Source organism: Macaca thibetana, chromosome X (genome assembly GCF_024542745.1).
Source record: "Macaca thibetana thibetana isolate TM-01 chromosome X, ASM2454274v1, whole genome shotgun sequence".
Taxonomy (NCBI): Eukaryota; Metazoa; Chordata; class Mammalia; order Primates; family Cercopithecidae; genus Macaca; species Macaca thibetana.
In genome coordinates this window covers 84,077,773-84,093,114 of record NC_065598.1, presented here as the reverse complement: position 1 = coordinate 84,093,114, position 15,342 = coordinate 84,077,773, and the positions used below count along the sequence as shown (strand labels likewise).

At 34.4% G+C, this 15,342-nt stretch overlaps 1 pseudogene; it reads left to right on the top strand.

Annotated features, from left to right (window-relative positions):
• The first annotated feature begins 1,989 nt into the window (after positions 1-1,989).
• On the top strand, positions 1,990-3,277 carry LOC126945358 (transmembrane protein 184C-like; annotated as a pseudogene).
• Positions 3,278-15,342: the final 12,065 nt, after the last annotated feature.

Genomic DNA, 15,342 nt, shown 5'->3' with positions numbered 1-15,342 from the left:
TCTGCCCTATAGCAGAATCACCTCTACTAAGAGTGAGAGTTAAGGAAGGCAACCTAATAATTTCAAGGCAGGTACTGTAGCAAGGATGATTTACATCACACACGTACAATCACATGCACACATATACAATCATAAAAATTGAAACTAAAAATATCACTGTGTGGATATATCTTTCAATTGGCTAAAAGATTTTATATTTATCCCACCTTGCCTCCAACCACATTACTTTATGCTGTAGAAAAATAGCCACGTTAAGTACCATTAAGAGCTAAGGAGTAGCATCTAAATTTTAGTCCAGATTTAATATATAGTAATATTTGTCTTACTAAAAGTTCCATGCTTAATTTCTTCCCTTTAGAAAACCCATTCTGAATACCAACCACATTGACATTCTCAACTGAAGGAAATTTCATTATTTTCCATTATTAGACTTTGTCTTTAACCCAAGGGAAAAATTGGAAAGAAAACCAATGAAATGATATGAACTTCAAATATATGATGAGACATTAAAGATATAATTAAATCATGCACTTTGGCATTCATATACAATTTGTATTATTTATGTATAGAGGCACATTAGCAATACACAGGAGCTTGAGTACCTGACCATATATTCTAGTAAGGAATTCAGTACAAGGCAAAACCAGAAAAAATGTATTCACCTCATAATGAAGACCCTGAGGACACCATGATAGCCATCCTCCACGGTATTTTGTGTTCACACAGTCTTTTGAGCACTTCAGAAGAAAGACATTTCATGTGAACTCTTTGTGATTCTTCCTCTAGTCTTGGGAAACTCCTCCCCAAGTCTATTCCTGTGTTATCTCCTGTAGAGGATGCTTGCTCATATAGATTGCTGCTTCTTCCAATTATTTTATTCCATACTCTGAGAGAAGTTTTTTTTAATAGCACAGCTAAATAGTGCTACTGATTGTTTTCCTCTTAAGCAAATTCAAGTGTAATTTTATTTATACCCAAAAGACTGGGGTGACGAGTAGGGGTAGGCACGGCTAGTATGAAGCAAATAAAGTTTTTTTACCCACCCACTTCCCTCTAGTAATTTTCTTATGCTATTTGTCATCCCTGATCATTAAACTACACTAGCTTTTCTTTGATATTTTCTGGTTTACTTTTACCCTTAGAGATTAAGAAGCTTTTCAGCTACTTGGTAACCCAGTGCCCCATTCTCATGCAGACGATGTCTGGTTTCACCTTAGGGTCAACACCATTTGCTTCCAAACTTTCTAAAATAAGTTTTCTCCTCAATTTTCTTTTCAATCCTGTACTCTGAATGTATTTACCTGATAAAAATTGAGTACTAATATTAGGCCTTCTAAAGATATGCTGTCCAAAGCAGTGGTCCTAATGTATTGATTTTAGCTTTTACAGCAGTCTGATGTGAGAGATATTTGGAGGTAGGTAGGCACTTCAGAACCTCTCAAAACTCAGAATGCAGGCAGTCATTTATGATGAATATATGGAAAGTATCCTTGGGATTCAGTATCAAGTTTATTCGTGGAAACTTGTAGAACTCACTTCTTAGGACAGTTGAGATACTAATACAGGATTTCTTCCAAGTTGTAATCTAATGCATTCATTAATAAAAACATTAAATTAAAAGTCCTGGTTGGACCTTGGGTTCCGTCACAGGGGATGTTCCATGTGAATGAGTGAGGAAATCCTGAGGCCTTATCTACCAGCAGAATTGGGTGAAGAGACACCAGAGGGAGGACTCTCAGTCCTCAAAGAAAATAGCCAGCGGGCATGTAGCTGTGGGGCAGAAGTGGAGTGTGCAAGGTAGCACCCTGAGTGGCCTCAGTTGCAGCAGTAACAGCAGCACAAACACAGTTCTGGCCAAGGAGGTGGCTTAAGCTGTTGGTAAAATGACACAACAGCTCTTTCTCCATAGTATGTGAGTTGACAAAACAAAGGACAGGGTTCCCATTACAATCTCCTTCAAGCTCCTTTCCCTTGCCACTCAGAGCTGATTTGTACAAAAACATGCTTTGCACTTGTACCTGGAGGAACTGGAGACAGTGGGTTCGAACTTTAGCAGTCATCTTCCTGGTGTCCATAGTGGTTGTGGTTGCCTTATGAATGTGGGGACTACAGAAACTGGAGATTCAAATGCACACCAAAAGCTCGGTTTATCGCTGGAATTGTTTTTGCTGTTGACAATACCTATATCACTGTGGGTTATATTGCTACAGTTAGTGCATTATATGCAACCTAAACTACAAAAACCAATCATAAGGATTCTTTGGATGGTACCCATTTACAATTTAGATAATTGGATACTCCAGCATTGCAATATATGTGCATACCTGCAGAGAATTCTATAAAGCTTATGTCATTTACAACTTTATGAGATTCCTTACCAATTATCTAACTAACTATTATTGAAATCTGGTGCTAATTATTGAAGCTGAAGATCAGCTGAAACATTTTCCTCCTTTATGTTGCTGTCTACCATAGTCTATGGTAGAAGTATTGCTGTTTAGGCAAACTAGGCATATTACAGTATACAGTTGTCAGACCATTCACCACCATCATTGTTTTAATCTGTGAACTGCTTGCTATATATGATTAGCTTTTCATATACTTAGACTTATTTAGTTATAATAAACAACATGTCACAATTGTTTGCCATGTATTGTCTTCTACTATTTTATAAAAATCTAAAGGAAGAACTGAGCCCAATCCAACATGTTGGCAAATTTCTTTGTGTAAAGCTGGTAGTTTTTGTTTCTTTTTGGCAAGTAGTAATTATTGCTTTGATGGTAAAAGTTGGCATTATTTATGAAAAGCATGTATGGAAATGGCAAACTGTAGAAGCTGTGGTTCCGGGAATCCAGGACTTCATATCTGCATTGAGAGGTTCCTTGTTGCTATTGCCCATCACTACCCTTTCTCATTAACCATATCTCCAAGAAGCAGAACATGGCTCATGCTCTGATTCCTTTCTTGCCATGTGGGATGTTTCAGATATTAGTATTTTTGAACAAATAAGGCACATTGGATGGACAGTCAGGAGACATCATAGGAAAAATTTGTTTCCTGAGAATCACAATCAGAATGAGCATACAAGCTTATTATCATCATCATGGAGATGCAATTTCCACAGCCTCTTTTATGTTACTTTGACCCATGGATCACTATAAGGATTTGGACACACTGACACTCCCCAGACTATGGCTACTATGCCTAAAATATCTGATGAAATACTTAATAATACTATAGGAGAGAAAAAAATTCAGATAAATCTGTGGATTCCTGAACAGTGTGGAAATCAAATTGCAATTACGATATTGTATCATTACCTGATATTCCATGGCTCAGGATTTTGTGCTTGGGAAAAGCCATGAATAATGGGAAATTTCAACACAAAAATAACTGAAAGCCAGGTACAACTACTGGAGATATATATATATTTTTTTTTTCATATATATATACACATATATATATTTTCATATATATATATAAAATCCTGTGTGTGTGTACATATATATACACATATATACACATACGTTTTGTACATCAAAGGTAATCTGTCTAAATTTCCTAGACCTAGACTTGATTTCTTAACATTAGAGTATCACATAATCAAATGACAGAAAAGAACATAACTAAATCTTCCTGATATTAGATTGTTTTATCAAGAGATGGACATTAAAAAATCAGTGCTTCCTACTACTGCTGCATGAATATAATGCTCTGGAATTAACAGGAAGCATAATGCAGAAATATAAATTAGTGGAACTTAATCATAATCGTGTGTCGTATAAGCTTACCTGATAATTATTTCCCAATTCCTCAACTCAATGTGTTTCAATGAAGGAAAATTCATCCATAAAAACCATTAAATTATATTTCTGTTTTGAAAACCACAGACCATTGAACTTGATATCTCTTTTGTCAGTATTATTGGACACATAACTAAAGATATGATCACTAAACACAATAGCTAATAGTCTTGGGCCTTTATTCTTGACATATATTAGCTCATTTAATCTTCACGAACGCTATATAGAGTAGGTTCTATTATTTTGTAGATGAAAATGATAAGGGAATAGAGGTTCCGAAAGGTTAGATAATTTTCTCAATATCACACGACTGGAAAACAGTGGAATGTGGATTGAACCCAAATCCCTATGACTCCACCATTTTTATGCATAGCCCCTACACTACACAGTTTCCATGTTTGTAATTAGTATGAATTCATTAAGTACCTATGCCACAAAAACACATATCATATGAACAAGCTCATTTACTTATCAAGTCATGTAACTATGTAAAAAAGATAAACACATTTATATCTGGACTTCAGCAACACATTCGACTGTTTTTTTTGTGATAGTTCCATAAACAACAATAAGAAAATATTGATTTCTAAAACAACAAAAGAGGTGAATTTGTAATTACTGAAATGTTTTACCGGGAATATTTGAAGTAGTGTGTCCTTGGTTCTTTTCTCATGCACACATTTATCGGAGATTTTTATGCAAAGTATAAACTAGAAATCATAAGCCAATGTCACATGCCACATAGGCTGAATGTAACCTTCATATACTGTTACTTTGGCTTCCCCAATATTTTCAAATACTTTGAAATCAGTTCCTAAAGACAAAACATATCATTATTTTGAACCCATTTTCTATGACTGAGGAATTTATCACCTTAAGGCACTACTCACTCTCCCCCACAAAAGATGAAAATATCTTTTACGCAACTTTCAGTGGAGGTGCAGTCATGTGACCCAGGCTCTAGCAAGCAGACATATCCATTTTATAGCCACTTAGAAGTTACTTATTTCACCTAATATAAGACAACATCAATTAAAAGGCACGCCAGTACTATCTGTTCCATTAAGAACATTTTTTAAATTCTTCCAATTAAACTATGCTATTGATTATAATATGTGTTATGATTTCCTAGATATTAAAATGTGAAAAGTACGTGTCTTAAAATTAAGTGTAATTATACTACAAAATTAAGTAAATTAAGGTAATTATACTAAGAAATGAAGATTGGATAGCATCAAGCCTGATTAACTGAAAGTAGTAGTGGCAGTAGCTATATCATTTCCACAGGCAACTGTTTCAGTAATATGCCCAATATCTAGTATCAGTGATGTTACCTATGGAATTTACAGTGTTTAGCACTAATGATGGTGACAAATGGGATCTGCAAGGAGACAGTTCTGCTACATTATTTGAGACATTATATTTTGCTACATAATGTTTAATACAGGTTTTCCAGACTTCCTTAATATCCTGTAATCTGTTCAGTCTTATTTTTGTGATTACATGTATGTAACATAAAATTCACCACTTCAACCATTTTTAATGCACAATTCAGTGGTTTTTGAATACTCAAAATGTTGTGCGAGCATCGTTACTATCTGTTTACAAGATGTTTTTATTACTCCAAACAGAAACTCAGTAAGCATTAAGCAACAATTTCCTGCTCCCTCTCTCCCTATTCCCTGGTTACGTGTAATCTGTATTCTTTATCACTGAATTTTCCTGTTCTAAATATTCCATATAAGTAAAATAATACACTATTTTTCCTTAATATCTAGTTCATTTCATTTAGCATAATGTTTTGAAGGTGCAATTATGTTGCAGCCTCTATCAGAACTTCATTACTTTCTAGGCTAAACAGTGTTCTATTCTATAGATATACAACTTTTGTTTATCCATTCATCTGTTGATGGACACATGGGTTGTTTCTACCTTTTGGATGTCATGAAAAATGCTGTTATGAATGTTTTGTATACTTATCTCTTTGAATTCCTGTTTTCAAGTTTTTGGGGTATACGTTAGCATGGAATTTCTGGGTCATATATTAATTCTACATTTAATTTTGAGGAACTACCAAGCTCTTTTCCACAGAAACTCCAGCATTTTACATTCCTATCACCAGTGCTTGTGAGTTTCAATTTCTCCATATTTCCTGCAAAACTTGGCATTTTCAATTTGTTTGGTTACAGCCATGCTAGTAGGTGTGAAACGGTATTTTTGATATTTTGATTTGTACAGACATATCTTAGAAATATTGTGGGTTCAGTTCTGGACCACTGCAATAAAGTCAATATCACAAAAAAGTGAGTCATACAAAATATTTGGTTTCCCAGTGTATATAAAAGTTATGTTTACATGAATCTGTAGCTTATTAAATGTGCAGAAATCTTATGTCTAAAAAATGCATACCTTAATTTGAAAGCACTTTATTGCTAAAATATGATAACAATTATCTGAGCTTTCAGCAAGTCATGATCTTTTTGCCAGTGGAAGGTCTTGCCTAGATATTGATGGCTGCTTACTGCTCAGGGTGGTGGTTACTGAAGGTTGAGGTGTCTGTAGCAATTTTTAAAAATAAGACAACAACAAGATTTTCTGCATTGATTAACTCTTCCTTTAACAACATATTTCTCAGTAGCATGAGACACTGTTTGATAGAATTTTATCCACAGTGGAACTTGCTTCATAATTGGAGTCAATCCTCTCAAATCCTGCTGCTCCTTTATCAACTAAGTTTATGGAATACTCTAAAAGCCTTTGTAATCATTTCGACAATGTTCATAGACTCTTCTCCAGGAGTAGATTCTATCTTAAGAAACCACTTTCTTTGCTTATCCATAGGAAGCAAATCCTTGTTTGTTAAAGTTTTATGAGGAGAGTGCAGCAATTCAATTACATTTTCAGGCTCTGCTTCTAATTCTAGTTCTCTTGGTATTTCCACCACATCTGCTGTTACTTTTTTCCATTGAAATCTTGAACCCCTCAAAGTCATTCATGAGAGGTGGAATCAACTTCTTCAAAATTCCTATTAATGTTAATATTTTGACTTCCTCCCATGCATTACAAATGTTCTTAATCCCATTTTCAGAATTTTTTTCTGTTAACTTTGCTCAGATCCATCAGAAAAAGCACTATCTCTGGCAACTATAGCCTTATGAAATGTATTTCTTGAAAAGACTCGAAAGACAAAGTTACTTCTTAATTCATGGGCTGTAGAATGTATGCTGTGTTAGCAGGTGTGAATACAACTTAATCTCCTGTGCACCTCCATCAGAATTCTTAGGTAGCTAGGTGTTTTGTCATTACACAGTAACATTTTTAAAGAAATCTTTGTTTTTCTGAGCAGTGGGTCTCAATAACGGGGTTAAAATATTTAGGAAACGATGCTGTTAGTAGATGTGCTGTCATTCATGCTTCATTGTTCCATTGACAAAACATAGGCATACTTCTTAAAAGTCCTAGAATTTTTGGAAGAGCATATGAGCGTTGGCTTCAACTTAACACCATCAGCTACATTAGCCCCTAACAAGGGAGTTAGCCTATGCTTTTAAACTTTGAAGCCAGCCATTGACTTCTCCTCTCTATGAAAGCATCACTGTTTTGTCTATATTGAAAACTTATTGATTAGTATAGACACTTTTATCAATTATTCCATCTAGGACTTCTGGATAACTTCCTGCAGCTTCTACATTAACATTTGCCGCTTTACCTTGCATTTTTATGTTATGGAGATGGAATCTATCCTTAAATCATATCAACCTATCTTCCCTAGCTCCAAATTTTTCTTCTGAAGTTTTCTCACCCCTCTCTGGCTTGATAGAAGTGAAAAGAGATAAGGCCTTGCTCTGGATTGGGTTTTGACTTAAGGAAAACTTAAGTGGCTGGTTTGATCTTTTAGCTAGACCACTCAAACTTTCTCCATATCAGCAATAATGCTACTTCACGTTCTTATCATTCACTAGGTAGCATTTTTAGTTTCCACTAGGAACCTTTTCTTTACATTCATAATTTGGCTAACTGTTGCAAAAGGCTTAGCTTTCAGCCTATCAGCTTTTGACATGCCTTCCTCACAAAGCTTAATCATTTTTAGCTTTTGATATAAAGTAAGAAATGTGTGCCTCTTCCCTTTACTTGAAAACTTAGAAGCCATTTTAGAGTTCTTAAATGGCCTAATTTCAATATTGCTGTGTCTCAGGAAATAGGCAGGTCTGAGGGGGAGAGATGGAAGAATGGCTGGTTGGTGGACCAATCAGAACACACAAAACATTTATTGATTAAGTTTGCCTCCTTTTATGAGCATAGATCATGATTCCCTAAAACAATTACAATAGTTACATCAAAGATCGCCGACTACACATCACCAGAATAGATATAATTATAATAATAAAGCTCGAAATGTGAGAATTACCAAAATGTGACACAGACACACAAAGTGAACACCTGCTGTTGGAAAAACGGTGCGGATCAAATTGTTCAGGGTTGCCGCAAACTTTCAATTTGTAAAAATCACAATATCTGTAAAGATCAATGAAGTGAAGCCCAGTGAAAAATGATATGCCTTTATTTCCTTAATGGTTAAAGATACTGAACAACTTTGCATGCACTTACTTCCATATTCTTTACAGAAATGTCTATTTAACTCGTTTGGGCATTTTTTAATTAGGTTGCTTGCCTTTTTGTGGTTGACTTGTGTTTTAAAACATAATTTAGTTATTAAACAATTATCAGATATCCGATTTATAAATATTTTGCAAACATTTGTAAATATTTTTTCACAGTATGTGAGTTATCTTTCTACTTTTTTGATGGTATCTTTCAATGCACAAAAGTTGCTAATTTTGATGAAGGACAATGTTTCTATTTTTGTTATTGCCTATGCTTTTGGTGTCATATTTAATAAACCAGTGTCAGTTCAAAGGTCTTGAAGATTTGTCTATAAGAGTTTATCTCTTTGGTTCTTAAATAAGGAGTTTTTATATATTTTCAGTTAATTTTGTATACAGACTAAGGGTCTAAATTTAGATTTTATAAATGTGAATGTAGTTTTCTCAGCAACATTCATGGAAGATATTTTTCTTTGCCCTATTGAATGGTTTTGGTACCCTTGCCAAAAATCAATTGATAATGAATATAATAATTTACTTTTAGATTCTCAATTTTATTCCATTGGTCCATATGGCTCTCATTATACCAGCTCAAAACTGTTTTGATTACCATAGCTTTGTAGTATATACTGAAATATGGAAATGTGAATATTCCAACTTTGTGACTCATATTCAGAATTATTTTGTCTATTCTGTGTGCCCTGAATTTTCATATGAATTCTAAGTCAGTGCAATAGTTAATTTTGTGTGTCAACTTGTGTAAACAACAGTAACCACATAGGTAATCAAACATTATTCTAGACATTTTTAAGGAATTTTAAATAATTTAATTTAATTTAATTTCTTTCTTCTTTTCTTCTTCTGCTATCTTTGGGGTTCATTTTCTCTTCTTGTTTTTTAAGTTCTTCTAGGCAAAGGACATGAACAAACACTTCTCAAAAGAAGCGATGCACACAGCCAATGAGTATATGAAAAAATGCTCAATATCACCAATCAGGGAAATGCAAATCAAAGCCACAATGGGATACCGTCTCAGTGGGACTGGAGGCCATAGTCCTAAATAAATCAGCACAAGAACAGAAAACCAAATACCGCATATTCTCACTTATTAGTTAGAGATAAACATTGAGCATGCTATGAATGCAAAGAAGGGAGCAATAGACACTGGGGCCTGTTCAAGGGTAGAGAGTAGAAAGAGGATGACAATTGAAAAATTACCCATTGGATATTATGCTAATGACCTGGTTGACAAAATTATCTGCATACCAAACCGCTGCAAATGGCTATCTACTCATGTAACAAACTTGCATATGTATCCCTTGAACCTAAAATAAAAGTTGAGAAAAACTAACTAAATAAAAGTTTATGAAAATTTATCCTTAAGATTTTAAACTTCTTGATCTTAAATTCTGTCTTTTCATGCATTTTAAATTAATTTTTGTATATGGCTAAAGGTAAGGGGTTGTATTTACTTAAACCCAGTATAGTCCAAAAAAAGTGGTTATAAATTTGTGGTCTTAAGACCAGCAGCATCAGCATTACCTTGAAACTTGTTACAGATGCAAGTTCTTAGGCTCTACACCTATTAAACCAGACACTCTGAGTGTGGTTTCCAGCAATCTGTGCTTTAATAAATCCTCTAGGAGATTCTGATGCATGAAAAATTGGCCGGGTGTGGTCGCTCATGCCTGTAATCCCAGCACTTTGGGAGGCAGAGGCAGGTGACAAGGTCAGGAGTTCAAGACCAGCATGGACAGCATGCTGAAACGCCGTCTCTACTAAAAATACAAAAATTAGCTGGGCATGGTGGCATGCGCCTGTAGTCCTAGCTGCTTGGTAGACTGAGGCACAAGAATAGCTTTAACCCAGGAGCCGGAAGTTGCAGTGAGCCGAGATCGCACCACTGCACTCCAGCCTGGGCGATAGAGTGAGACTCTGTCTCAAAAAAAAAAAAAAAAAAAAAAAAAAATTAAAAACCATCTAAATGCATTCTGTTTTTTTGGCTTATTCATTTTCTACAAGAAAAAGCAAATAGCATTATTTCAATTTAGATTGTTGTTATTCTATACTCATTTCAGTATAATTCACCTTTCAAGCAATTATGAGTTAAGTCTTTAACCAGAAACTGTAATGCAAACAATAGTAAATTCCACTTGCTAGGAGGATTTTGCACTACAAAGAAAAAAAAATTATTACAGAGCATGAAAAATTAGATTAGAAAATATGAATACTGACCCCTTCCTATTCCACAATTATTTGCATATTTAATGAAATTTAGAAAAAAATTATTCATTGTCCTCAAAGTAGCAAGTGACATGACCTATATTTTTTAATAAACTGTAGAAATTAACGACGCTATATGTTGTCATTTTATTGCTTAGAGTTTTGAGTCTTAATATAACAGAAAGTTAGAAGACATGGTGTCACTAGAATGCTAACTGTTCCAAAAGATTAAAGGTAAACTGTGTAAGGCACATTTCTTTAACAATATTGTATTATGTTTTTTAAGATAATCTAGGAATTTTATCAATAGAAATCTTCATAGAAGGATTAAACACATGAAGGATTTTGAGATACCTTTTAACACAATTTCTGGTCCCTTTATTTATCTTGTAGATGAAATAATACATCTTTATATGGTTTCTAAAATAACAACATGCAAAGACACCAGTACAGATACAAAATTAACCACAGTTTTACCTTCCAAGACGCTATTTTTTTCTTTTTTAAACAGATTTACGTGTCAAGCTTTGGATAGGTATAGTAACTGATAGGTTAAAAGAGATTAAAAGTAAACTACTTATTCAGCCAATTGTGGGGTTTTTTGTTCAAAATTCAAATTTGTATTCAGTATCTACTTACCCTTAGAGCCATGACAGAGTTTTATCCATCTACCTCAAAAAACTAGAAAACAAGGCAATATATATTAAACAATAATCATAAACATGGAATAACAAACAGCAAAAACAGCAATCTTTTATAGAACAGAAAAAAATAAGATAAGCCCTATTGTTGCCTCGGCTTAACGTTTGCAAACATCCACAATGTGGAGTGCATAGAGACAAAGGTTATGACTCCATTGACGAGGCAAAATTCACACTTCAGGGAGGCAAATATGGCTAAAATTCTTCCCCCAAAGCCTGAGAAATTGTAGATATACATCAGTAAAGCTCCAGAAATGCATACTGGGGTTTCTTTGAATCTGAGTCCTGGTTCAAAAGGGTGGGGAAAAGTATCAGAATACAGGAAATAACCACTGCAAAAGAGAAGGTGAAAAAATCTCTGGGACTCACACCGGTCTGAGAATAATTGTGTTTTTTCCAACTAGAATGGAGAAAATCTCCTAATATACTGTACTTCAGATAGAGTCCTCAAGAAGGATATTAACCTTGATAGTGAGAATAACCTAGACCTAAATTAAGGACTGTTCTGCATCTGCCATTACTAAACTATTTTGGTTTCTTTTTAAAGGCTGTTTTTTAAATTTCTTAATATTTATTTTTATTTCAGTAGTTTTTAGGGTACAGGTGGCTTTTGGTTAAATGGATAAGTTCTTTAGTGGTGATTTCTGAGGTTTTAGTGCACCTGTCACACCTGTCACCCGAGCAGTGTACACTGTACCCAATATGTGGTCTTTTATTCCTTCTGCCCCTCCTATGCTTCCCCCACCGAGCCCCTAAAGTCCATTATATAATTCTTATGCCTTTGCATTCTCATAGCTTAACTCCCATTTATAAGCGAGAACATATGATATTTGCTTTGCTTTTCAATTCCTGAGTTAGTTCACTTAGAATAATAGCCTCCAGGCCCATTTAAGTTGCTGCAAAAGGTATTAATTCTTTTTTTGTGACTGAGTAGTATTCCATGGTGTGTATACAAGACATTTTCTTTAAACACTTTGGTTGATGGGCACATAAGTTGGCTCCATATCCTTGCAATTGCAAACTGTGCTGTTGTAAACATGCCTGTGCATGCATCTTTTTCATATAATGACTCCTTTTTTTTTTTTTTTTTTTTTTTTTTTGGATAGAAGCCCAGTAGTTGGATTGCTGGATGAAATGGCATTTCTACTTTTATTTATTCAAGGAATCTGCATACTGTTTCCCACAGTTGTACTAATTTACATTCCCATCAGCAGTGTAAAAGTGTAAAAGTGTTCCAATTTCACTACATCCAAGCCGACATCTATATATTTGTTTGACTTTTTAATTATGGCCATTCTTGCAGGAGTAATGTGGTATCCCATTGTGGCTTCAATATGCATTTCCCTTATAATTCGTGATGTTAAGCATTTTTTCATATGCTTGTTGGCTGTTTGTATATCTTCTTTGATGGGCTTATTATCATTTTTTCTTGCTGATTTGTTTGAACTCCTTGTAAATTCTTGATATTAGTCCTTCGTTGTATGCATAGTTTGTGAATATTTTCTCCTAGTCAGTGGGTTGTCTGTTTACTCTGCTGATTATCTTTTTTGCTGTGCAGAAGCTTTTTAGTTTAATCAGGTGCAGTTTATTTATTTTTGTTTCTCTTGCATTTGTTTCTGCGGTCTTAGTCAAGAATTATTTGCCTAAGCCAATGTCTGGAAAAGTTTTCCTAATGTTATCTTCTAGAATTTTTATGGTTTATGTGTGCGCTCTCTCTCTCTCTCTCTCTCTCTCTCTCTCTCTCTATATATATATATATATATATATATAACTTTTTCTTTATCCATTCATCTATTGATGGACACTTAGGTTAATTCCATATCTTTGATATTGTGAATAGAGCTGCAACAAACATGAAGGTGCAGGTATGTCTTAACATACTAATTTTTTTTTAATACGCAAAAGTGGAATTGCTGGATCAGATAGTAGTTCTATTTTTAGTTAATTGAGAAATTTCCATACTGTTTTTTATAATGTCTGTGCCACTTCATGCATCTACCAGCAGTGTATAAGAGTTTTATTTTCGGCCGGGCGCGGTGGCTCAAGCCTGTAATCCCAGCACTTTGGGAGGCCAAGATGGGCGGATCACGAGGTCAGGAGATCGAGACCATCCTGGCTAACACGGTGAAACCCCGTCTCTACTAAAAAATACAAAAAACTAGCTGGGCGAGGTGGCGGGCGCCTGTAGTCCCAGCTCCACGGGAGGCTGAGGCAGGAGAATGGCGTAAACCTGGGAGGCGGAGCTTGCAGTGAGCTGAGATCTGGCCACTGCACTCCAGCCCAGGAGACAGAGCAAGACTCCATCTCAAAAAAAAAAAAAAAAAGAGTTTTATTTTCTCTGCATTCTTGCCAGCAACTTGTATTTTTTTGTCTTTGTGATTATAGCCATTTTAACTGGGTTAAGACAATACCTCATTGTGGTTTTGATTTGTATTTTCCTAATAATTAGGGATGTTGAGCATTTTTTCACATACCTGTTTGCTATTTGTATGTCTTCTTTTGAGAAATGTCTATTCATGTCATTTGTTCATTTTTAATAGAATTATTTGGGCTTTCCTACTGTTATTTGTATAGTCTGGATATCAGTCCCTTGTCAGATGAATAGTTAGAAAATGTATTCTCCCATTCATCAGGTTGTCTCTTCTCTCTGTTGATTGTTTATTTTGCTGTGCAGAAGCTTTTAAGTCTAATATAGTTCTATACTATACTATGTAAATAGTGTAATATGTTTAGTTTTGGGGGTTTTGCCTGTGCTTTTGAGGTTTCAGCCGTCACATCACACTGCCTAACCAACGTCCTGGACTGTTTCTAGCGTATTTTCCTCTAGTATTCTTAATGTATCAGGTCTCATATTTAAGTATTTCATTCCTGTTCAGTTAATTTCCGTATAAGATGAGAGATAGGATCTGTAGGTACCCAATTTTCCCTGCATCATTTATTGAAGAGGATGTCCTTTTTTCAATATTTGTTCTTTTTGCCTTTGTAGAAACTCAGCTGGCTATAAACATTTGACTTTATTTTGGGGTTCTGTATTCTGTTTAATTGGTCTATGTGTCTGTTTTTATACTAATACCATACTGTTTGGTTACTATAGCCTTGTAGTATATTTCAAAGTTAGGTAGTGTGATGACTCCATCTTTGTTCTTTTTACTCAGCATCGCTTTGGATATTCAGGCTCTTTTTTGGTTCTATATAAATTTTACAGATGTTTTTATTTCTGTGAGAAACATCATTGGTATCTTGATAGAGATTATGTTGTATCTACAGGTTGCTTTGGGTAGTATGGTCATGTTAACAATATTAATTCTTATGATCCATGAGCATAGGATGTCTTTCCATTTGTTTGTGTCCTCTTCAATTTCTTTCATCACTTTTGTAGTTTTCCCTGTGGAGGTTGTTTACTTCCTTGGCTAAATATAGAGGTATTTTACTTCCTTGATTACATTTATTCTTATGTATTTTATTTATTTTTACTTATTGAAAATGTGTTTGCCTTTTTTGTTGTTGTTCAGCTACTTCATTATTGACATATAGAAATGCTACTGATTTTTTAGTGTTGATTTTGTATTTTGCAGACATATCTAAGAATTCTTTGGTGGATTCTTTAGTTTTTTTCCAAATATAAGATCGTGTCATCTGCAAAGAGGCACAATTTCATTTTCTATTTTCCAATTTGGATGCCTTTTACATATTTCTCTTCCCTGATTGGTTTGATTAGGACTTCCAATAATATATTAAATAGGAGTAGGAAAAGTAGGCATTCTTTTCTTCCAGTTTTTAGCTGAATGGATATAACTTTTATTCATTCACTATAATGTAAGCTGTGACTTTGTCATATATAACCTTTATTATGTTCATGTATTTTTTAAATAATAAGAGCTTTTATCATGATGGGATGTTGAGTTTTATCAAATGCTTTTTCTGTGTCAATTGTGATGATAATATTATTTTTGTCCTTAATTTGGTTCATGTGACACATTACATTAATTGATTTGCTTATGTTCAATCATC